Source organism: Marmota marmota, unplaced genomic scaffold (assembly GCF_001458135.2).
Source record: "Marmota marmota marmota unplaced genomic scaffold, marMar, whole genome shotgun sequence".
Classification (NCBI taxonomy): Eukaryota; Metazoa; Chordata; class Mammalia; order Rodentia; family Sciuridae; genus Marmota; species Marmota marmota.
The window spans coordinates 34,174,161-34,200,173 of record NW_026000026.1 but is presented as its reverse complement, the minus strand read 5'-3'; the positions used below and the strand labels follow the sequence as shown (position 1 = coordinate 34,200,173).

At 37.1% G+C, this 26,013-nt stretch overlaps 1 protein-coding gene across 5 annotated transcripts in view; it reads right to left on the bottom strand.

Annotated features, from left to right (window-relative positions):
* Window positions 1-26,013, bottom strand: part of LOC125619047 (1-phosphatidylinositol 4,5-bisphosphate phosphodiesterase beta-4-like) — a 288,730-nt gene that overhangs the window by 175,173 nt on the left and 87,544 nt on the right. Inside the window, exon 1 of one of the 5 annotated variants that reach the window (XM_048811302.1) lies at window positions 17,363-19,512. The exons of the other annotated variants lie outside the window; for them this stretch is intronic. The gene's annotated coding sequence lies outside the window, so the exon portion shown is untranslated. Of the gene's footprint in view, window positions 1-17,362; window positions 19,513-26,013 lie in introns of those variants that run through there. 5 annotated transcript variants of the gene reach the window in all.

Here is a 26,013-nt window from a genome sequence, read left to right as displayed (position 1 = left end):
GGAAGAAACACTCTTTTGATTCTATGAGCAGATATGTAAAATGTGAAGCTTGGAATCAATATCTTAAAAATGGCTTTAAGATTTGTTCAATCTGATTTTTAAGGGTTTGTTCAATCCGATTATGGTCAAGAGTAAATAAAGGTCTTTCCATCACCCTGCATAAACATTTAATTTATTCAATAAATATTTATCGAAATCCTACTGTGTAGCAGTTACATGCTGGGAGCTTGGGACAACCCCGTCAACAAAACAAAACTGCCTGCACCATCATGCCTACCTTCTAGAGACTGAGGAAAAAGAATGAAAGTCAAACACCATAAATAATTAAATTATATAGTAATTTGAAAGGTGATGACTGCTATGGGAAAAAAATTTAAATAGAGGACAGGGCCAAGGGGGTTATAAGAAGGTGGGGTTTAAAATTAAGCAAAGACCTAAGAAGGTGAGGGATTAGCCATGCTAACAGGTGCAGGAAGAACAGACATTCCTGGGAGAGGAAATCAGCAAGGCAGAGACCCAGAGAGGACAGTGTGCCTGTGGGTTCCAAAGACAGGAAGGAGACCAGTGTGACAGGAAGGAAGCAGAGTGAGCCCCAGCTGAGGTCAGACCTTCAAAGAGAATAGGGTAGGACAACAGAGAAAAGGGTTTGGCTTTCACTGGAAGTAAAAGAAGGGTTCTGGGCAGGGAGGTAGGTACAGGGTCTGACTTACGTTAAGCCGGTTAGTTGAGGTGCTGAGTACAGATAGATGACAGGAAGAAAAGAGACCTTATTTCAGGTGAAGGAGAAAATGGCACAATCCAGTGTGGCAGCAACAGAGATGATGGGTACGTTCTGAAGGCACAGCAGACAGGATTTGCCAACATACCATGTATGAGTGTAGGAGAGAGACAGGAGTCAAAGGTGATTCTAAGAACAAGACTGAATAATATACCTTTGTTATATTTCAGTATAAATACCAAAATAAATTGTTTTGAGAAATGTTGACACTCAAACACTAGGTTTCTATTCAGCACTTGTTATTTCATAGGGGATTCCATCCCAAGGAGTTTGTTGGCAAAGAAGTCAAGTATTCGTGGTTGGCAAGTTTCACCCAGGTGTGATCTGTTTGTAGGAAAAAGAATGTTTTGAAGTAGGGCAAACATTACATAAATTAACAGGTGCAACTGTCAAGGTACTGTTTTTACTAACAAAGACAGGGCTTAGAATTGTGTGTGTGTGTGTATGTGTGACAAAAGATAGATAAAAATCACCTGACACAGCTTATAAATTGGTGGATAGTGCTAATGTTCTATTTCTTTAAAGGTCAATGAGTTGCATAAAAATACTGCCTTCTAATCATAAAAAAATTCAGGGTGTTTTGCTTTGTTTCTGAGGCAGGATGCTGAATCAGGACCCTCAAATTTTTGTGATACAAATTTAAACTTCAAAACACAACATGAAACCCATGATCACAACAATGTTATTGAACTGATTCATTTTTAGGAATAAAGAAACCTTAGATGGCTTCCCAAATATAGCACTTTCAATGACATCAGGACATGGAGTCTACCATGGTGAGAACTTTCCCCCTACATACGAAGGAAATGCTTTCTAAGATGAAGAAAACATGTATACCTTCAGCTCAATCTGAGCCAAATAAAGCAATCTACTCAAATGCAAGAGGACACAAAAGAACATAGAGGGTATTGATCCCTTATCCATTTCTTTCCATCACCACAATAACAGTAAGACCATCTTTGACCAAAGATTGTACAGAGGATGCTGGGTCTTAAGAGTCAATGTCCTCTAGAATAGAATGCCTTCTGCCTTCAACTCCATTGCTTCTTTGAAACTTCCCATATTCTGATACATTCAGAACTTTAGATTTTTTTTTAATTAATTTTAATTTTCTTAAAAGGAACTCAATAATGGAAAATCTGAATTTTCAAAAATGTTAAGAAGGAAGACAGTGCGTGTAGAAGCAGATTCTTCAGTTTACAAATGTATTTACTACAGACTTGTTTTTTAAATAGCTTCATGGATAAATCCATTAGTCTCTAATTAGCATGATCAAGGGTATAGCCATATAAATGACAAAAAGCTACAAAATTGTTAGTATTCAATTGTTTTGACTAAGAAAAATAGTAATTTCATGTAGTTCAACCTAAGATTTACCCTTATGTATCAGAACATCCAATTTGAAATGAAAATGCTCTTGAATAGCACACATAAATAAGAAAATGTTTTCCATTTTCTCTAATTCAATTTGCCTACTTTTAACATCTATAGAAGTTATTTCCAAAAACCATTAAAGAACCACTTACAACACTGCACAGCACTTTCTAATTGCAATTACAAACAAGAGAAGTTAAAAATAATAATAAATTAAACCAGACCATCATTCTGAATAGACCTCTTTAGCTTGATAGTCCTTTTAATACTGCTCTAATACTTAATTTTAAGCATCTAGGAGATCATACTTCTCTTTTACCCATGGTTACAAGGAAGAATTTCCATCTCTACTTCCATTAGGAGCTCTAGTCACTTTAGAAACCAGCAACCTGCCCAGCTCTGCACCCAATAAATATCACACATGTATCTTCTTCAACAACCCATGGATGCCCAGGTTTTTGAGACTTGGGTCGACCTAGGGATGACTGGGCAAATTCTTACCAACCTTCACTTACAGTCCAAAGGAAATAATATGTCTTCCTTAGGCACTTTGTTCTAGTATAATGGGTGGCTTCCAGCCCAACCAACTTTAAAAGTTTGTTTTAATATCAGAGTCCCAGATGCAGGAGATTGATTTCCTAAGGATGAAAAAGAACTCTGAACCCATTATACACTTCAAGTGGGTAAAGCAAGAGCTGGCAGCTAGCTAGGTGCACAAAGCCCAGAGATGAAGGACTTTTTAAAGACAAACAATAACCAACCCTTCAACAAGGAGATTTTTATTGCTATAATAATGATGAATGAATCAAACATAACTTTCCTATATTCATAAATGAATACGTGACCTGTGAAATGCCATATCATGTATAACCACAAGAATGGGATCCTAATTAGAATAGGTTATACTCCATATATGTATAATATGTCAAAATATAGCCTGGTGTCATGTGTATCTACAAAGAACAAATAAAAAAGTGGAAAAAAAAACCCTACTCTCATGATCAAGTCATTTATATAAAATTTAGTTTTTGAACATTTTCTATGGGGTATAAATAAGATGCTATAAATAAAGAAGAAAAAAGACAAAAACACCCCCACTACTGTTTTGTCACCCTTCTTAAAATCTTGTTCTTATTCTACTCTTCCTTTCCTTAAAATCATTTTAAGAGTTAGAACCAGATCTGAAATTAATTCTCAAATCCCCCTAATACTGATCTAATTCCTTTAGAAAGGGAAGGGAAGAGAGGGGATGGGAGAAGAGGAAAAGGAAGGAAGGGGGGAGGGAAGCAATCAGGGAAGATGAATGTGCAAACTTTGGGGAATACTACGTTGTTAGTATTATTCTAAGAAACTCTTATAGAATTGTTATTATTTTTCACATTTTGTTATCCTAGTAATACTGCTACAATTGAATATTTGGGTCCCCTCAACATATATGTCAACTTCCCAATCCCCAGTGTGACAGTATTTGCAGGCTGGACTTTTGGGAGATAATGAGGGCTAGATTAGCTCAAGAGGGTGGAGCATTATGATGGAAATAAGGAGAGGGAGATGAACACACACTTCTTACTTCATCATTCTCACCTATCACCCCAGTGCCAGGTGAGGACAAAACAGGAAGATGGCTCTCAACACACCAGGAAGAGAACCCTCACCAGGTTCAGCAAGGCACCATGAGCCTCTGGAACTGTGAGAAGCACGTGTGTGTGGTTTAGGCTATCAAGTGTTCAGGTATGCAGTATTTGGTTACAGCAGCTCAAAATGATAAGACAGAGAGACTCAGGCGGTTTAGGGGAAAATCACTCAACCAAATAGTCCTCCAGGAACCACTTCTTTGATTGTCCGGCATTCTCAAGACTTACTATAAGATACGCCTTGACTGGTGCTTAACAGGGCAAAGGGAAAATGATGGTTGGCACCCCAAGTCTCTAATGGCAGACATCCCATGACATCTGCAGTCTGTTTGCAGAAATTAATTGGATTAGCACCAGCATCTCTTGAAAAGACTAATGTATGGTGCAGAATGTTAGTGCAAGAGAGCTGCACATGATAGGTGCGGCCAAAGACATTTGATGGCCATTCACAAACAGCAACTCTCTGCAACACTCTGGTCAGCTATTTAAAGCATGATCAAGGTCATAATTTTCAAAGAACTTTCCCAGCAAGACAATCAGACAACATATGGGCCCTGCAGTGCAAGTGCCTAACTCACACTTATTATCTCCACAAGTCTCACCATAGCATTTGGCAAGACCATATCTGCATAACAAATTCAAGGGCATTTGATCAATTAGTGTCCAAGTGCTTAATTTTGTTAGAAAAAAATTTTTCCAGGGTATTACAGCAACAGCTGATCCACAGGAAATCACATTCCAAACTCTCTTTTAATGAGATAATTCTTAGGAGACATGTAAACTTTTATCTCCAGAATTTGTACCAGGAGTGCTCAAATAGGTGAGAAATGGCATGAACCCGTCCTCCCCACCAGGAAATGAGATGACAACTCTGAAATGACCTGCATGGTCCATGTGTCAGCTCTGATTGCACTCTACCCCTCAGATTAGCAAGAGTGCCCACCTTTGTGTTAAAGATAGCAGCACTTTATAAATTATACTTTTCCCCCTGTGCAGAAGGAGATTTTCAGTTGGAACCTTATTTATGCTAAATTGGGCAAGAAGTAGTCCTACAGAACTGACTTCAGTGTGCATTCTTCTGTGCAGCAATCACACACAATCATTACCTAACAAATGCCCAATGTGCGGGACTCAAACAGTAGCATCAGCTTCATAATGGAAAAATTCTCCATCAAAGGGCTGAGTCTACCTGTGAGACTTACATCTCTGAACAAAGAGTTGCTAGTGCTTATGAAGAAAGGCTTTGACAACTGTACAGATCATTCTATTTAATACCCATAGTGATACCAAGACAGAGGAAGTTTTTTTTTTTTATGATGATGATGATGAATATTTAAGGACACAAGATTGTTGGAAAATACCGGCTTCTCTTCAGAACCTTCTATTCCACTTAATTCAATGCAGAGTGAAATGTTTCAAGATGGAAATTCCTGGGCACATGTTGATTTATGGCTAATATTAAGGATGCTACATTTCTAAAGGAGGTACTTGAAACATACCACATGCTTGTGTTTTACAGTGAATGTTTACCAATAATCCTTCCACATATTTCTCCTTATTTTACTCATTAGAGAAGTGACTGAATTAGGTAGTAGAATGTTTTATTTTATCTACGGCAAATATTTTCAGAAGTTTCAAGCTGAAGGGAACCTGAGATCATCTATTCCAATCTCAGGTTTTGAGGATGAGAATAAAGTATAAAGAATTGAAAACAAGTAAGCCTAAAATAGAATGCTCCTTCATAACAGCATTCTGTCTTCCAATAAAGCAAGCATGTACTCAGAGACTAACATCCCCAAGAAGGCTAGAACACCAACCTTTAGCACATCTAACAATATCAAGTATCCCACCAAATTTGTCTCTCTTCTGTTTGAAAAAGCTAGGCAAATCTGGCAGTGGGGATGTAGCCCAGTGGTAGAGAATGTGTTGCTAAAATGCATGCACAAGGCTCTGGGTTTAATTTAAAGCACTTTAAGAGAAAAAAAATCTGGACAAACCCACCTTCTATGTTAGTTTTCTAGTGCTACTGTACAAAATCCACAAACTAATGGCTAAAAACAACATGAATTCGTTCTCCTACAATACTACAGGTCAGAAGTCCAACTCGGGTCTCACTAGGCTAAACTCAAGGTGTCAGGAGGATTTCCTTCCTTTCTGGAGGCTCTAGGGAGTCATCTGTCTCCTTGATAGTGTCGGCTTCTAGAGGCCACTCATGTTCCTTGGTTCATGGCCCCCTTCCATCATCTTCAAAGCCAGCAGTGGTGAGTCAATTTCCCAAGGCTCTTTCATGCTTTGGATCCCTCCTGCTGTTCCTTTTGACATCCCAGCTCACCCTCGCTCTCTTGTGCGTGCTTTCTCTTTCTCAACTTGACAACAATCAGTTATGCTTCTTTAGCCACTTCTTTATTAAAGAAATATGATAAGGGATACTCCAATCCAGAAAAATTCCACCCAAATGATTCAGGATAAACTCTCCATCTCAAGGTCATTTGTCAAAAATCACATTTCCAAGGTCCTTTTTTCCATGTTGGATAACTCTTACAAATTCTAGGGATTAAGATTTGGAATCTTTAAGGAGCTCATTATTCTGCCTACCACAATCATACTTTTGACCCTCACCTTGGTAAAAGGCTCCATCTCCATCTAGTGACCAAGTCAGAAACACTGGAGGCATTCCTGAATTTATTCTACTTATTCCCCTACATCTAGTTGGTAGCTAAATATCACTGACTCCTAACCTCTGTGCCTCTTTTAAGTTTCATGTCCATAGACCGTGATACAACATCAAAATTATTTTTAATTATTATCAACTGATGATCCAAATATATATGCAATTTTGTTATAAGCTTTTTATGCCATAGGGCAATTAACTATATTAAGATTTTGGAGAGACGCAAGAAACACCTTCCTTCTGTAAAAGAAAGGGCAGATACATTCTCAATTACACATAAAAGCTGAAATCTAGAAAGTTAATTTGTTAAGAGCCTCTGAGCCCGTCCACATACCCCACTAGAATACCTTTGATAATGACCAAGGGTACGCCCAAAGCCCTGTAGTACAAAATCACAGTCTCTCTGCTTATAATATAATGTCCTTCATGATGTGATGCAAGCTCACTTCCCACTTCCCACCCTTATCCCTCTGCACCACAGTCCCCACTCCGGCTTGAGAAAATGAATTATGTATACTGGTGCTAAGTTTGCTTTCAAGGAGAACATGTGTCAAAAAGACTTCCTCCCATGACTACTACTTTGACCCCAGCCTTCTGCTATTTTTAAACTCAAGAGATGAGTCACTGAAATTTATACCAGCACCTTGCCCCTGGCTCAGTCCGGTCCCAGGGACTTTGCTTGCTATATGACATAAATTAGCAGCAGCAGGTAAACCAGTCATTATACCTTTAGGATAAAAATCTGTAAAACAAACCATCTAGCCATATATTCTGTTCCCAATCCCCAGAAGCACTGTTCAACAATACCAGCATTTCATACAGATAGATGTTTTTATTACTCTGCTCTCCTGTCCCCCGCCAGCTGCTTTTTCTAGAAGCTTTCTTCCAATTTTCCACTCCCCACCCCAGGGATAAAATTAGTCACTCTCTTCTCCTACAGCATGCTGCTTTTACTTCTATTGGAGGTTTCACATTCTGCTTGGTGTCACATTGTCATACATAGAAAGCCCAGCCTTGCTGTCTCCATGAGGCTACATCTACTGGTTCCAGGAACTTCATTGGATTCAATATTTGATTTCTGGGTGCTGACCATGCCTTGAAAACCCCTCTTCCATCTCTGCGCACCAATCCATTTCTGTGCTCCCCATATGATCCTTCTACCTCAGTTTAATCTGTTTATACCTGTTGCCCTCTTAAACTTTTCATGGTGTGATAACAGAGGTCACAGACCCAAAAGATAGAGTGTTATCTTTTCTCTGCCGGGGGAAAATTTAATAACAATTTCCTCATAACACAGTTTCTATTCTTTTTCTTTGAAGTTTGCTACTTGACTATTAGTAATAGCCAGAAAAAGATTAAAGTAAACAAAGACAAAGAAAAAACACGTTGTTTAGATTAATTTAGGGGTTTATTATGTTTTACTAGAAAAATCAGTGCTTCCTCATATGCTATATTGAAATATATCCACATTTGTCTTCTTCTCTAAGTGTAGATATATATAGGTATATATATCCATATATGTATATGTATACATGTGGCTATATACTTACAAGTATGCATGCTATAAATATATTTGCATTATATATGCATAAAATTAAGATTCTTGCTATTTGTCTGACATCACAACATATACCAGTGGCCCAGAGGATGCACTCAGTGATTGCTGGAGGGAATGCAAAATGGTTCAACCATTCTGTAATCCCATTTGGCAGTTTCTTATGTATCTGAACATGCACATACCATATGATCCAGTTATTTCAATCTCATATGTTTACCCAACAGAAATAAAAATACATCCACATAAAGGCAAATACACAAATGTTCATAGGAACCTTACTCTTTATAGTCTGAAATTGGAAATATACACTTTATAGTATATGCATACAAGTGAATATTACTCATCAGGTTTATTTAAAAAAAATACTGAAACACATGATAGCACAGAGGAAACTCAAAAACATATGCTGAAGGAAGAAAGCCAGGCAAAAAGATTTGTGTGAAATCCCAGAAAAAGAAAAAAAAAATCTATAGTAACAGAAAGCAGACTAGTGATTGCCCAGAGCCAACAGATTGGGAGGGGTGGATGGCAAAGGGTCTGGAACGAGCTTTCTGGGGTGTCGGAAAGGTTCATCACTGTGATTGTAGCAGTAATGACAACAGCATGCACATGTGTTCCTGAAAGGCACAGTGAACACTGATATGGATACATACTGCATATAAATTACAGTTCAATAACATTTACATTTTTAAGTGGCCTAGTGGATTTTTCACCATATTAGGAGTTAGTGTTAAGGATAATCCGATTTGCTATAAATATAGGCTAATGTAGTAGACATGACATTTACTTTGCTTCAGTTGGGGAAAGGAAGCAGAGTTCTTTCTTTCATGTGGAATAAGCTGTTGATTCATTTTAAGGTTTCAGTGAGTTGATACATTAACACTTGTTTAAGTTATCATCATTTTAGGGACATGGGTCTGTCTGAGATGGGAATAAACTGGTATTTAGTTTGGCACAGCTTGGGTTTTGGTCCCTATAAGTGAAACTATTTAACCAAGAAAGGCTATTTCTTCCTGATGCCAAGCCACAGATTACTCATTTCAAGGTGAAATGAGGTGATTTTGGATAGTTTGTTGAAATTAAGACTCTTCGAGAGAAGTGTTTATTGGAATTGAAAAGATCTGGATAACATGGTTTATGTGATGTGACATCCCAGGAGCCTTGGGGCGAGTGAATGCTTAATTGATCTGAGCATGAGACCTAGAAGAGGGAGTTCTTCTCTTCAGTCTCTTCACATGAGAATACAATACATCAAGGGTTCCTAATTGGAATTTCCTGGGGAGCTTGTTAGAACTTGGCTTTCTGGTCCCTTATCCTCAGGGCTTCTGATACAGTAGGTCTGGGGTGGGATGCGATAATTTGCATTTCTTGCAAGTTCATAGGCTATGCTGATGCTACTGGTCTGGAGAAAGCATTAGCATTGTATACCTTGGTCTTCTGGACCAATGCCCTGGATATAGAATGGCCACCCCAAGAATTAAATACAAAGAATTCTAGTTAATTCATTTCACTAACAAAGCACTCAGGACTAATAACAGCAAAAATGTCAAGAGAGAATTTAATGGTTCTCAGAAATGGACAAGTTGTTCCATAATATCTTTGTGTATAGATAAGTTTATCTTAATTTGGAGGTTATTTAGTGGTTTCTGTATTTCTGACATTAACTTTGCCACTCTCCTATCAGCAAAAGTGAATATTATACTATTTTCTGTTGACAAATGACTGAGTCACTAGTTCAAAATGTACCTTGTTTTCTATTGTCAGATGACAAAGACAAAGATAAGGGACTCTTTAGGGAAATAAATCATTGAGAGAACAAAAAAAAAGAAATCACATTCACATTAAAATCTGGGAAAAAACAAGGAAGAAAATCATAAATCACAAATGAAGCAAAAATTCCTCAGGGCAAAAGAGTTAGGATTTGAAGAGATTAAAAGAACAGTCAGGGAGCCACAGAGGGAAGAGATAGCTTAATGATTAGGAAGTTTACAGATGAAGAGACTATTGTGCTCCCTCTAATTGGATATCACTATTATAAATTTTGCCAGACCTTCCAGTTTGTTAGGAGATGAGGCAGATCTGTTTGCATAAAGTTGGCAATTAATAACATTGCATAGGAGGAAAAAAGTAGGACCCCAACATTCTCTGTTACTTTTAATTTTCTTTATTGGGTAGGTTCAACCATGTGATTCATCTGTACTAGGGGACAAAAAATAGATAAATCAATGAAATTACCCCACCCCAGACCATTAACCACATCAAAGCTTGCTGAAGCCAAGAGCTCAGCTGTTGACAGAGGTCCCATATTCCTGGCCAGGATGCACTGCAGGCGAAGTGTGGCCCATTATCTGTTTCCAAATCATCTGCAAGCTGAACTTTAAGTGTTAGATTTTTCTCAGACTCTAGATCATCAGTGAGGCCAATCTGCTTTATAGAATCATTCTGGAAAGTACAATTACTTTAGAAAAACATTTGGCTCTTTGCAGATGAAAGGAATTATTAAAGTGCTAAATGTTAAGACTATTACTGAAATATGGCCAGACACATGGAAATAACTTTTAAAGATGAAGACAAAAAGAAAGAGCAAACTCCAGATTTTTTTGTCTTCACATAATTCTCTTTTAATCCTTTTCTTAAGGCAAGTTGATAGAAGAATTAGAAAATGAGGCTTATCACATTTGCTGAGACAAGTGGCATATTAAGGCTATCAGTCAATAGTCCTTATTGAATGAAGGCTTTCCAAAGCACACTAAGTAAGTAAAGTTTAGGAAATGTGAAGGAAATGTTCAACAGTTCTCTTACACATTGAGAAGACACAAGAAGAGTGATATATAAAATAATTAGAGAGTAATTAATAGTCTTCAGCTACACTTTAGAATGAGACCCAAATGTATATAAATCAATATAGTACATAACTGGAGCAATCTACAGGAATTTGACTTAGAGCCATCTAGAAAGCTTTAGTAGGTTAGTTTTTATACTGAACTTCCAAAGACAGGTATGAAGTATATAGAAAAGGGGGTAATATACTCCATTCAACGGAGAATTGTTGTGGTAACTTCTGTCCTGGAATCTTAAATTTTCAGTTGAGGCTGAAAACACGATCAAATCATAAATAGCAGCTCTTGGTTACATGATTCATTTATAACCAAAGCAAGCACTTCACATGATAGGACAGAAAATTGCTGTCCTTCTATTACATTGGGGCTTGAAATCCAGTGAAAAGGGAAACAGTCACCATTTCCCATAATTCTCTACTTCATGTAACAAAATACATGACTGTATAAATGAATGCAAATATATGCCTCTAATGATATCACCAGATGAAGTACTTAAATAATCAGGAGTCTCACTAATATTGTAATCCAGTAAAAGATTAGATTTATCACCCAGAATTATTTTTCTTAAAGCATAGTGCTCTGAGTTATTTTTGTCATCACTGACTTCAGCAACTATTGGTAAAAATTGTTCTGTCCTTTTTTCTTAGGGAAAAGCAACAATAAATTAGGTGGCTTGGAAAACAAGGATAGAGAAAATATGCATGTAGCGATTCTTTTTTTGTGCATGTGGCCCACAGGTAGTTAACTGCAATATTACCTCTAACAAAATGTCAGCCTCTGATTTTAAAGGAATTTTTAAATAGGTAATAGTTGAATATTTGTTCCCTTTGGTTCTAAGGACCACACACCGCTTTTCTAAACTGAAGGTATGTTTCCTTGTATTTCTAAATGAAAAAAATATATATAAATTTTGTAGGAAATGTTTTACCTTTGAAAATCCCTATACATTTACAGGTAGTATTCCAAGGAAGATTGTCAATGATTGAGCACCTACCATGTAATTTCTGTCTCTGTCATGGGTTTTCTCACTAAATATTGCTGTATTCAGCAATGCTTATAAATTAGTACTCAGTAAGAAATGAAAATACGTCTGTGTCAGTAACAGTTGAAGGAGCTGTGCGGGTTTTCAGATGAGACTCCTATTCCATTAAAGTGACTCACAAAAAGAAGTAACCCAGGAAATAGGGAGTTTTATGGCACTTCTACAGAACTTAATTTGAGCACTTTATGGTCCCTGGACAACTATATGTGGTAGTATAACATTTATTTTGATTCTACCCTTTCTGCTATGCTAGTTTCGTGGCAGATATTCAAAAACTGCTTTTTTGGAATCAAAGAAATTGTGGGGCATTTTTAGCATCTAACTACATGTCGTTTGAGAAACTGGCACTTTCAGCACGCTGCTGTCTGGATACTCGAGGTTTTACACAGTTCTGTGTTTCCACCTCAGGGTGCAACAAATTATCTATGAAGTGCTTGAAGTCAAAGCTGATAGAAACCACTGCCCACAAACGTGGAATGTCATCAATTAAAATTGCCACAGGAACCCTGGCATGGTGGATGCACACCTGTAATCCCAGAAAATCCAGATGCTGCGGCAGAAAGATCACAAGTTAGAAGTCAACCTGGGCAACTTATAGCGATAATCTCTCTCTCAAAAAAAAAAAAAAAAACTAGAAAGGAAAAAAAAATGGTGGCTGGGCTGAAGCTCTGTGGTAAAGCAACCCTGAATTCAATCTTTAGTACTGGGCAGGAGGAAGTGGGGAGGATTGCCACAGGAACAGAGCTTTCTTTGTAACTTTTTAAAAATTGGTACATATTATTTATGCAGATGGTGGGTTCACCATTCACATATACATAAAAATGTAATGTGATCAATTCATTCTCCAATACCTCCTCAAAGGAAAAGAGCTCTGTTTTTCAAAAGCATTGTGAACCAATTTATGTTTCAGGTTAAATTAAGAGGTATTACATCCTTTATTACACTCTTCACAGGAAAAGGACAGCTGCCTAAGTGCTTTTTCTCTATATTCAGAAAAACAAAGTATGTTGGTTGAAAGAACTTCCTAAGAGAACATGGTTTCCTCCAGGTCTCTGCATCTCTCTCTATATTATCTTATTGGACATCTTTTACAATATTACAAGAGCCAATAGAGTCACTGGCAACTACCTGTACCAAGTCAAAACCAGATATTCTAAGCTACTGTTGTTAAAATTTTAATTTTGTCAAGAGCTAAGAAAACTATAAATTAGTCAAAACTAAATATTAATTTGTTAGAATATTGTACACACATGTATTCCTGAGTATGAAAGCAACTTGCATGAATGAAATTGATTAGGGCATCAATTTTTTTGAACATAAAAAATAACACATGTATGTTGTAGAAGCATGAACAGATCAAATCCAACAACCCCTTCTTTTTCCTTCACTCAAAGCACCAATTCTAAACAAATACACTGATCACAAATCACTGTGATAAATAAATCCTGCTTTGCAGATATTCAGACAAGAACCTAAGGGTTGGGAAAGGGCAGGAGGGCACTTTCACAAGTAATATTCTTAACCTTGCTGGGGGCTGATTTACATGATACATCCATTTGAGAAGTTACACTTATGTACAAATAAGGATTGTGTGCATTTCGCTGTAGGTAAAGGTCATGGTAAAAACTGTCAACAAAGACTGAACTTTAGTTAATAAAAAGTATGCTGAATGTAATCTGATGCCAGTTTGTTATTTATTTTTTACTTATTTACTTATTTATTTTGTGGTACCAGGGATTGAACCCAGGAACACTCTACCATTGAGCTACACCCCAACCCTTTTCATTTTTGATTTCGAGACAGGGTCTTGCTAAGTTGCCCAGGCTGGCCTTGAACTTGCAGATTCCTGTCTCTCCCTTGGGCAGAGCTGGTAGTACAGGCATGCAACTAATTTGTGTGCAGTTTATTTTTAAGTGCATCAAAAGTAAAGTGGTAGAGATGAATAAAAGAGAAGGGCAGGTAGGCGATAAAGGAAATTTAAGTGTTAATGTTGGAATTTAGGTGGTGAATATGCTATTGTTCACTGTAAAACTCTCTCAAATTACCACATGTTTGAAATTTTCATACACAATGCCGGGGAAGAAAATATGAGAAAAGAATTACTGAAGAATCTGGAGTGTCACATCACACATCCCCCGCACTGTCCACTGTCTTCTCTTCCATAGTTCACAGCTATCGAGGGGCTTGGCAGGATATTTAAGTTGACAACTCAAGGCCCAAATCCAACAAGCTGAGACTCAGAGAGTTTGTATAAAACGTAACTGTCCAAAACCAGTTGATTACATTGGAAAATGGTATGTTAAGTGGGAAGACAGAAGTAGCTCCCTACAGGTAAAGTTTCTATATTTAAATTTGCAGCGAGATGAAGTGGGGCATCTGCAAGACAGGTCGGGCAGAAGAAGCCATAAAGACTCAAGTGCAGAACACAAATAAAATCTGATATACATAAGAGGTTCCTGATGGGTGGGATGTGAAGGGAGATGGGGGAAGTGCATGAGCCCTTGGAGGCCATCAGGATGTCAAAGGAGGCTTGTGCTGAGGAGCCAGAGGGAGGGTGCCAACAATAACAAGTCCTGGTATAGAGGGCGAAGGAAGCTCATCAGAAGTGGCATTCCTTCCAGAGAAAGCAGCAGGTCGTACCTCATCAGGTATATCACACACAAAGGGGCCAGTGTTGACATCATCTCAATTCACATCCATCAAAATCCCGGCCAGTGATTCATACTGATTTCCTTGTATGGACTAGACAAAGTCCAATGTTTTAAAAATAACAGTGTGAATTGTGCTGCTATGAACATCGATGCAAGACTGTGGAACCAACCTAGATGCCCTTCAATAGACGAATGGATAAAAAAAATGTGGCATTTATACACAATGGAGTATTACTCTGCATTAAAAAATGGCAAAATCATAGAATTTGCAGGGAAATGGATGGCATTAGAGCAGATTATGCTAAGTGAAGCTAGCCAATCCCTAAAAAACAAATGCCAAATGTCTTCTTTGATATAAGGAGAGTAACTAAGAACAGAGTAGGGACGAAGAGCATGAGAAGAAGATTAACATTAAACTGGGATGAGAGGTGGGAGGGAAAGGGAGAGAGAAGGGAAATTGCATGGAAATGGAAGGAGACCCTCAGGGTTATACAAAATTACATACAAGAGGAAGTGAGGGGAAAGGGAAAAATAATACAAGGGGGACAAATGAATGTCAGTAGAGGGGGCAGAGAGAGGAGAGGGGAGGGGAGGGGAGGGGAGGGGGGATAGTAGAGGATAGGAAAGGCAGCAGAACACAACAGACACTAGTATGGCAATATGTAAATCAATGGATGTGTAACTGATGTGATTCTGCAATCTGTATATGGGGTAAAAATGGGAGTTCATAACCCACTTGAATCAAAGTGTGAAATATGATATATCAAGAACTATGTAATGTTTTGAACAACCAACAATAAAAAAAAATTAAAATAAATAAAAAAAAAAAAAATAACAGTGTGAGCCACTATTTGGTATTCAACAGGGCGGTTCCCAATAGTTAAAGTATGGTCCCAGAATCAGTAGTTTTGGCAGCACCTGAGAGCCTGTTAGAAATACAACATCCCAGACCTCACTCACATCTGTTAGTTACACAGGTAACAAAAGCATGAAAGACTCCCATGCACATTTAAGTGTGAGAATTGGTCGTGCAATCTGCCAGTCTTTAGACCAAATCTCAATCGTAAGTCTTCTCTATAGCAACTTTGTCTTCAGACAGAGGGGACAGGTACAGGTAAAGAGGTAAGCAATGTTAAGCCTGTCCACTTTGTCTCCTGAAAGGACCTTCCCTGACAATTGCTTGTCCAGTCCCAATCTCCACTTGTGTCAGAGACCTTAGCCTGAAGTCACTGGAAAAATCTATAAATACAAAACATAGTTGATCCTGTTTTCAAACTTTTGGAAGGTTTCCTATGTTGCAACACATCTGCCTCTATCTGTGAAGAATGGATTACTTTGCATGTAACTGCATTTGAATATAAAAAGAGTATAAAATGTTATGTCCAACAGGTAATTATCAAAGGAGTTCTCAGGCCACTGTCCCCATTTCAGCTATAAGAGACAGCTGTGAAAGTTCATTAGTCACTCTTAAAAATAGCCACAGAATGTTGCATTTTATTAATGTATAAATCTTTCTAAAATAAGTTTATTTCAGTGATCGTGGTTTATTTACACCAGTCATTACAATGAAGACTTTTTTATGCTCAAATAGCCGAGGCTAGTCATGATTCACACAAAACTAAAGGTGTTAACTTTTCTTTCATTATGACATATGTTTTTATGGATACTAAGATATTCCTAGTTAAAAAAAAAACAAAGTATGCAAATATGAAATATTTTTCTCACAGTATTTGAAGCCACTAATTTTGAATGAACTGCAAGTTTCACAGTTCGGCATAACGTCTTTGTGAATATGTGCAATTTAATCTGAAAAACAGTTTTTAGAAACATGATTATCAAACATAACCAACTTTCTAAGTTATTAATTTCTACTCTATTATTTTAGGAAGGAATTTTACATAATGAGAATTAACTCTCCAAGACAAATAATAAATACATTTCCAAGAAAAAAAAAATACAAAATATATTTTCACTCTCATGTCTCATTTAGGAAAGGGAATTTTTTTAAAAAATCATTTTGCCTATCCTAATATAGTTGAACCAAAAAAAAGGGGGAACAATTAAAATAAAATATTGAAGCTGGTACCATATTTTCATTAGTAATTATGAAAAAAACTAATCAGTTTTTTGTGAAAATTCATGCATGACAGAAAAATATTTAATATTATCTATTCTTTATTTCGTTATAAAAAATGGTGACAGAATGCATTATGAAGAGATGGTTTGATTTTTTAATAGACCTTATGTTTAAGAGCAATTTTATATGCACAGCAAAATTATGCACGAGGTACAGAGATTTCCCATATGCCCCCTGCCTCCACACATGGTTAACTTTTTAAAACACAAAAAGTGCTAAATAATTGACACACAAAAACTACTCTCAGCCAAGCATCATATCTATATAAGTACCTCACTGAAAAATCTATTTGAGTTACAATTAGGTTTGGGAAATTTTTAAAATAAGAGTCATTAAAATAAATCTATATCTAATTAATGCCAATATTACCACAAAATTATAGTGTCTTATATGCTTTTTTGGCAGTTGTAGTGGATTTCTCTCTTAGAAAATCCAAAAGGGGAAAAAAAAAATCAACCATCAATAGAACAATTTCCATCAAAGTGTGGGTGGTCCAAGTAATTGAAAAGAGAAATATTTTGTACCGTTGTCTCTTTGTACCTACACCTGCTTATTACTTTCAGGAACCACAAAAACAAAACTGACCAAGTTATAAAAACCCATAAACTTACCAAAACTGCTCCCCTAGGTAAATATCAACTTGTATTTGCAATGCTGTTTTCAGTCAGTTTTCTTACCTGAACAGGAGTGAGTAGGATTTAAACTTCACCCGGTCAGAAGCAGGATTCTGAGAGCATAGCTGAGGCAGATGGAGAACTTCAGGGACAAGCACAATTCTTGGATAAGCTCACTCCTTCAGAAGGGGAGGAGGGGGCAAGAGAGGCTGAACAAGCTCCCTCAGGCAGGCAGCCAAGGCAACACTGATCCTCTCCCACAAAGACCCACCCCTCGGATACAAAGTGAGAGGCTGGGCAAACAGAGCCCAGGGCCACAACAAAATATCCAGACAGAATGGCCGAGAGAGACTCTGTCAACTATTCTAAGCAGAACAACAAATATAGCAAATGCTTTTTACAGGCATATTGCTGAGTAACACTGCCTGGGAATGAGTAAGAGGCTCCAAACACAAGAAGTGCCCCTGGATCAGAGGTTGAGTATTTAGCATAGGAAGAACAAAATTTGAAATATATATATCTGAACTCTTCCTCAAAACATCTTTCATTTGTCTATACTGAAGGCTACAAAAAAATTCAAAATCTAAACCTGAAGGAAAGCACAACGGATGATCTGTCATTCAGGAAATGTAATAACTTGGTTATAAGCTGTTGAGAATTTGCTTCAGCCTCTTCAATCTGGCTGCCAATCTTTTGTCTATTTTCCTCTTTTAGAATACTCTCAGAGTTCAAGAAAGGAAACATAACGTTTTAGACTGGTAGCACAGATATAAAGAAAAATAAGAACTAATGTTTAGAGGGAGGTCTGGAGATTATCTCCCCTGCATGGATTGTAAAATGTCAAGACTTCTGTCCTATAAACATACTTCAGAGGATTTTAATTCTACATCAAATTAACACACACACAAGTGCGCGCACGCACGCACCCACACATGCACACAGCGTGCACACACACACATTTACACAAAAGTCCCAGATACACCCATCTAAAAGCGCTAACATTAAAATAAAAATTTCAATATTTCCCAGTATGTTCCAGAGAATATAGAATGTTCTACAAAACAAGGTTCTTAGCTCAAATTTCAAGACAAACAAACTACACTAATATAAACAGGCATTCGACACTATCCTGTACAACTTCTCTGAGTATTTTATTTTATTTTGAAACAAGATCTCGCTAAATTGCCCAGGCGAGTCTCAAACTTGGAATTCTCTTGCCTCAGCCTCCCATGTTCTCTGCATATGTGCCATCACACCCTTCTCATTTTTTTTTTTTTTGCTAACTTTTAATTCGCCACATTGTTACGAGTTTTCAACGCACTTAGAAAAGTTATTGAAATAGTAGGCTCTCCAGCTATCCAAACTTTGACTAATATCTCTGAAATAAATAATATGACCAATTATGAGATTTGTCAATATTATAAAGTTTTTTTTTTCAAATGGAAATATGTGTAACAGAAGAAAACTGTACAGGTATTCAATGGGCGTCTACTACATTCCTTACATTGTGCAGAAAATATGAGGGGCAGCACAGTGACCACCCTCAAGGAGCTGGACATTCTGATTTGAACCTCTGCTATAGTGGGCATACGGCTGTACTATAGTCGCCTATTCGCTCTCAAAACCTGAATGTCAAACCTCAGAAATGAAACTGAGCCAATGCATCCTACATAGTTGGCATCTAAGCTAAAATATTTCTGGCTAGGCCAGAAATAAGTATTAGAAACACCATGCAAACACAATAATATTTGTATCCATAATTACACATTTCAACCACTTTTGCACAGGTAGACTTGAGAGTTTAAAGAAAGTAACTTATGGTACCTCCAGCAAATCATGCTTAAAATCTGACTTCCACCTCAAACACTTCCAATTATATTTAATTCTAGAATCCTGCAGTCCTCATACATCCTCAGCAATCCCCAAACAGTCTATTGTTCTCACTAAATAAAGAAGTGAATTTTCAGAATAGAAACACAAAAAGAGACTGGTTCACAGATGCTCTGCCAAGACTATTAAGTCAACTCTGCACCCCTATTCATCGATCCAACTTCTCAAAAACAAACCAGTCCACCCAAGTTATTTTTCCAAACCCTTTTTTCTTATTTAAAGTCTGAAATCTTGAAAAGGGGCCCGGAGTGTAGCTAAGTGGTAGAGCACATGCTTAGCACATCAGGGCCCTTTAAAATTAAAAAAAAAAAATGTTTTTAATTTTAAAGCAACAATAAATAAAACATCCTAAGTTATCCTCTTCTAATGTTTTATATAAGAAAACATTTAATATACCTAAAAAGTATGTCTTTAATTCATCAATATGGAGTCTAATCGGTAAACAGATTATCATAAATAACATTCTATTGAAGAGACCACTATCAATCTAGAATACATAGGATGATGTGATATTGAGCCAGCAGTTTAATTTCCCAGAACTTCCGTTTTGTCACCTGTGAAATAGCAGTAAAATCACTTCCCTTAAAGGGTACATCAGAATCAAGAGAGAAAAATACACACTCCAAAGCTTGGGGCATATGTCAGACACACATCATAATTATATAATATCCTGAGTAGATGTCCGTTCAGTCACTAGTTACTGAGGGTTTCCATGTGGCAAAAATCTGGGAGCAAAACAGAATCACTGTTTACTATGAAGATGCAGCTGTGTCTCATTAGAACAAGCAGATATAGCCTGGGATGTCTTAAAAATTCACTGTGAAAGTGACACAAGTTTATTGAAAAAGTTCAGACCACAGAGGAATAAAATTTAAAGTGAAAACTTCCTCTATCTTTCATATTAATTACAACCTCTGCAGAGTTTTGGTTTACATTTGCCCATAATTGCTTTGTTTTAGGTGGCTTATTCAAGATAGAGTTCCTTTCTAATAAATGAGTTTACCTCACTTACAGTATGATTTTTAATAACCAGGTGGTTCTTCTTGATTTCTTTCATTTTGTGATGCTTCCTGGTTTGATATGTTTTTTTGTTCTGGTTTTGGCAACCTAATTTATTTAAAAATGAACTGGAATCCTAATGTTTACGTTATTACAGAATATAAGGAAAATGTTATAAATCTTGCTAATATGAAAAACAAGTAGCATAACCAAGAGATTAAAGAAAACAAAAATACAAATATCTTACTTTTAATTTCTTTATATCTTGAAGTCAATAGATACTCTCTAAAGTTAACTAGTATATAGATAAAGGTTAGTATTCACATTTGTAATAATTTGTAAAGATACAATATAAACCAAAATTGTAGAAAGACAAAAGAAAACAGGGAGGTTATTGCATAATCTAGGAAACAAAACATCAAATTAGGAAAAAACTCTGCTTCACTAGGAACCCACTTGGGCCATGGACCTCTCTGTTCCAAATAAGGTCTCTCTACCTGTTCTTAGCCCACAAAACTTCCACCTGCTGGGACTTGAAAATAGACATATTCTGATTTTCCCCAGATCTGCTCCAAATATCACCACATTGGGCAGATATTCTTCAGAGGCTAATCATCTCTTATATTAGTGATTTTGGCCCATTTTTAGTTTTTATTTATTTATTTGTTTTCATCTCAGCTGTTTCAGGCTAGAGAGTAGGTACCTTTTCTCAAAGTCCTTTAACAGAAATCCCCCCCTCCCTGTTTGTTCTGCTGCTCAGCACTTCTACATTCTTTAGTGTTTTCTTTCTCTCCACCCTCTCTTTCCAACCCCACTCTCCTTTTAATCTCTTGGTACTAAAATCAGCAGGGTGCTCAGTCAGCTTGCAGGGCCAAGAAAAGACAATTCTGTGCACCCCTCCCATCTCCAGGCTCATTCAAGTCAAACTGGTAGCTTAAAACTGGCTGTAGTGGGAACATTTATACCACAGAAATTGGCAAACCATACAACTGGGCTTCTCCTCCTCTTCTATCCCCAACCCCACCCCCAGCTATCAAACATTTATCATCAAATCACTAGATGGAAAGGTCTGTGAATTTGAAGGAAAAAAAAATTCCAGAGCCATGTGTAAAGTTAGGATATAATTTTTGTTTCATTCAAAACAATAAAAACCTTATTTAAAAAATTAGTTGTTACAGATGGCTTCATACACTGCATCTCCACAATATATACTGGTATTACTGTAGTTAAATCCTACAGGACCAGTGAATGTAAATGAAGCTGTGTTTCCAGAATAAACACCACCCTTCCCAATTTCCTTTAATATATTCTACAGCATCTTCTTAAAGTGTATCTATTATATTTTTTATTCATTTCCAGGGAATTTAAGAGACTATCAGAATATTCATTTACTATGAAATGGCAAACAAGAAAACTTTTTTCAGATCTCTGCCTCCTGCTCTTCTCTTTTCTCTTCTCCAAATTCTAAAAACACATAAAAATCAGCAAAGTTTTTGCTTCCTAAGCTCCCAAATGTCTATGGGTTAAAGACCAAAACAATAATTTAATAGCGTCCCCGATCTGTGCAAAAGGTCAATTTTAAAGCTGACAATCTATTATACTCAGTATAAAGTCAGCTCATTGTTCCAGGGAACAAAGGACAAATTAGTAGAGAACACTATTTTAAAGCATGGTAACGACAGTCTAATAAACACTGCCAACTTGGTCTGCCTAGACCATCCACCTCATGAATAGTGTGTGTGTGTGTGTGTGTGTGTGTGTATTTGACAAAACAAAGAACATACCAAAGAAATAAAAATAAAATTAAATGTCATAAATTAATATGCCCATCAATGACCAATGTTTCCATTGTTCCTCTAACTCTTCAGGTAGGCTACCCTGACCATTTTTTATTGCATTATTGATTATCAGCATTAATGTATCCTATCCATATTTTTAACACTGAATTGTGTTTTATTAATAACTATCAGTAAAAAGGAGAAAGGGCAGTTATAAAGATAGAACAGAAGTCACAGAACAATAAAATCCGAAGTTCTTTTATCTAAATGTTTCATTGTATTCTGAGAAAACAAATTACATAAAGTTCAATATAAGCAATGTCAGGTATTACTCACAAGATATAGCTTCATTTTTGTCTCTTCATTTGGAGTCAATAAACTTTACAACTTAATTTTTGTCTTTTAGTCAATAAACTTTATATCACAGAACACAATTCGAAAACTGGCAATGCTTTGTGCCACAATTCAAATCTTCCCATCAGTACACCTTGGTTACCAACAGCTCCCTGCTTCAAACATAGCCAACCACACAAGGTGATAGTTAAGAGACTGGAATTAGACACACCTGGGTTGGCATCAGACCCATTTGCTTTGGGACAAATTACTTAACCATTTTAGTTCAGTTTTCTTGTCTCTAAAATAAAAACAAAAATACCCATTTCTCAGGGTTACTGAAAATATTTTAAAAATATGTTAAAGAACTACTGCATGATTTGGTGCCTATAAGTACTCAATAAAGTTGAATAATACTTATCGTCAGTATCTAGTATTACTGCTTTTGCACTGTACATCAATCACTCAACAAGTTCGCTGGTGGTATCTTGCAATCAAAGCAGTTTAGACCAAAGCTTCTCAATCTTTAACTTTCCCCAAAATAACCTGGGGACATAGTTACAAATGCAGACCATGATTCAGGCTTGCTGTAGGGCCTGAGATTCTGCATTTCTAACAAGCTCCCAAGTGACATGGATGCTTCTGGCCCAAGAACCCCCTGAATCTTTCCACACTCATGCACACCCAAACATACTAGCCAAACTTTGAAACAACAAGTCCGCATTCCGATATTACCTTCCCTGGAAAGTATGAAGGCTTTCTTTAAAAATGGTAAAACTATGCACTGTTCAAGATAACTGCTCACTATAGAATACAACCGTAAGAAGGGCAAGGAACTGCTTAATCTATGAAAAGATTCTGGGTTTTCAAAATCAAATGTGCCTGGGTCCAAACCCAAGCCCCATGATATGCTAGTTGTTTACATGGCTTTGGGTTAATTACAAACCTTATAAATTTCAGTTTCCTTATTTGTAAATTGGGTATAATGTATGTATCTAAAGATTTAAGATAACTCAAAAACAATATTTATGTCTGCCACAGTCTGACACATAGTGGGTTGGTTCTCAGAGGATGTCAGCTGATTTTCTGACTTGGATGTCACTATTGAAACTACTTGTTAATGTAACCTTGGCTTGCTTTGTGCTGTCACTCAATTCTAAGGCCCTTCTCCTCTCTAACAAATTGTCTAAAGACCTAAGAGTCCTTTTCACGGTATTTCAAGCTTCTAGCATTAGTGATTTCCCACGAGAAAGAACCTTATTTCCCAGTATGTTCTAATCCTCCAGGCCTAAAATATGGAAGAAAACTATTCTTCACATGGCTTCTCTTTTCTAAATCTTTGCAGCCTCTCTCTTCTTACCCAGATACAAAAGGGGAAGGTGCAGATGTCAACGCCATCTTCGTCTCTTTCCAAAGGAGCCTGTCATTATCTTGTTCAACCAGGGAAATTGTTATAGGAAACCCAGCATTGATACCAAGATAACACTCTGGGTTCTTTCTTAGTTTCAAGAACTAAAATGGATTCAATGTTTAAAGGAAGCTTTAAAATATACACAAGCATCACATGCACATGAGCACACGGGCACACACACACACACACACACACAAGTTTGTTGTGGTTGCTAAAAAATATATGTGTATGTGTGTTTTATATTTACATGCATACACATATATACAATGTGTGTGTGTGTGTGAAATGCCAAAAATATCAGTTGCCCAATATTTTCCAATATGTAATTACCATCAACATGAGTGCCTACCACCAGGCACCAGTGCTGTGCTAGGTACCAGGTGTACACTAACAAGGTAAACAGATGTGGTCCACGCTCTTGATGATATAACCATCCTTACCATCTCTAATCTTATTTCCAAAGCCAGGACATACTTCCAGCTAGATCTGTTTTCTAAAATCTAGCCCAGGGCAGAGTACAATAACTACAGGGTGTATCTAAATAAGCCACCCCAATTCTGTGAGAGAGATCTACCCTGGGCCACAATTCCCTATTCACCCAGTGAAATGCACCATGGCACTGCCAGACAATATCTGCAAACAGTGGTCTCTATTATGCCACTGAGAAAGTGGTGGATCCAGCTACCATGCATCCAGGCTAAAAATGAAGCAGTAGCTCCTTGAAGACAGAGCCTGCAGAAGCTATAGTATGTAAAAACACTTTTCTTCCCACAACATGCCCACCTTTTCTTCGTAACTGTGAGCAGTTCAGCAGGCATAACGTCTGCCAGAAACTTTCTGAAGTTCTCCAGGACACTGAACAGAAAACAGCTGTGATGATTTTCCAGCCATGGAAAGCCACACTTAATATCTTCTACCCATTTCCAGCTATCATGTATAATACTAATGCTTAATATTTAACCACAATCCTGTGAGCAAGATGAAGGCACTTTTGTTCACCATTTTGAGACTGAGAAAACTTTTTAGTCAAGCTGAGCTCTCCAGGTACAGAGGAGCCATTGCTAATAGAATCATCTGCATATGAATTCATATGAATCATATGAATTGAAGTCATATGGTGTTAAAGGCATCAGAAAAACATAATCAAAGTACCAGAAAATTATGTGATCAGATAATCAGCAGAACCTCCTGATGCAGATTAATTTATTGTTCACATTGATGAGTCTTAATTACATCCACCAATTGCTCCTACAGAGGCCTGGGAATTAAGAAGATCCCTTATCACATGAAAACATGATAAATCTCATCATTTGTTTTAAGCTGGGAGATAAAAAGGCACGTTCTACTTTTTGTACCATAACCAAATATAAAATTATCCTATGTTAATCACAAATATCATGTCTTCTTGGTAACAAAGAGAGGGACACTATTCCCAGTGATCTCTGACTTGTGCTTGAAAGCATTAAGGTGTTTGAACCTTTCATCCAGCAGGCATGTGTCAACGATCAAGTGAGTATGGAGGTATGGCCACATTCTAAGTAGTCCAGTTTAAAATTCAGGGGTAACCACATCTTCTTAGATAAAAGCTTTAATAAAAATTACCCATAGTTCCCCCCACAAATCAAACTAAAAGGGACTTCAAGGGAGCAGATAATGAGTGACTTTAAGGTTCATAATTCAGACAATACCTTTACTTGAATGGCTGAAGAATACAGATCTGAATTCATTTCAATATCCCTCTGCTTCACTTTCCCCTATTTTCTGAGTAGAGCACAACATCTTCATATTTTAGACAAGTGATTCCCAAAGTACAGGAGCCACTAATACTGACAAACTGCAAGGTCATATTAGGTGGGTTATGGACTCAGCACAGAAAAACAAAAGAATCTTCCAATAGCAAAGTTGACTCTGACCTGATTCCATCAAACCATCTCAACTGGGTAAAAGTATATCTTTAATCCCACTCTAGTTGTTCATGTAGTCTAATTTGACCATCTTGAAGGAATCGAAATGCACAGGGAAGTCACTCCATATTAATGTATGCCTTCATCATTTCATTCCATTTAATGGGAATTTTTTGACTAAAATAGGAAAGAACATAAGAGCAACATGGTGAGGTGACCCGTACCAAGGACCCATGAGGTTCAGCCAAGTTCCATGTCCACCCTCCGTGGGCTAATATGAGTTCTGAACAATCAACTTGACCCAGCTAGTTCCATTAATTAGCATCTCCACTAAAGCCCACAATGACCAAGAAGAAGAGGAGGAGGAGGAGGAGGAGGAGGAGGAAGAGGAGGGGGAGG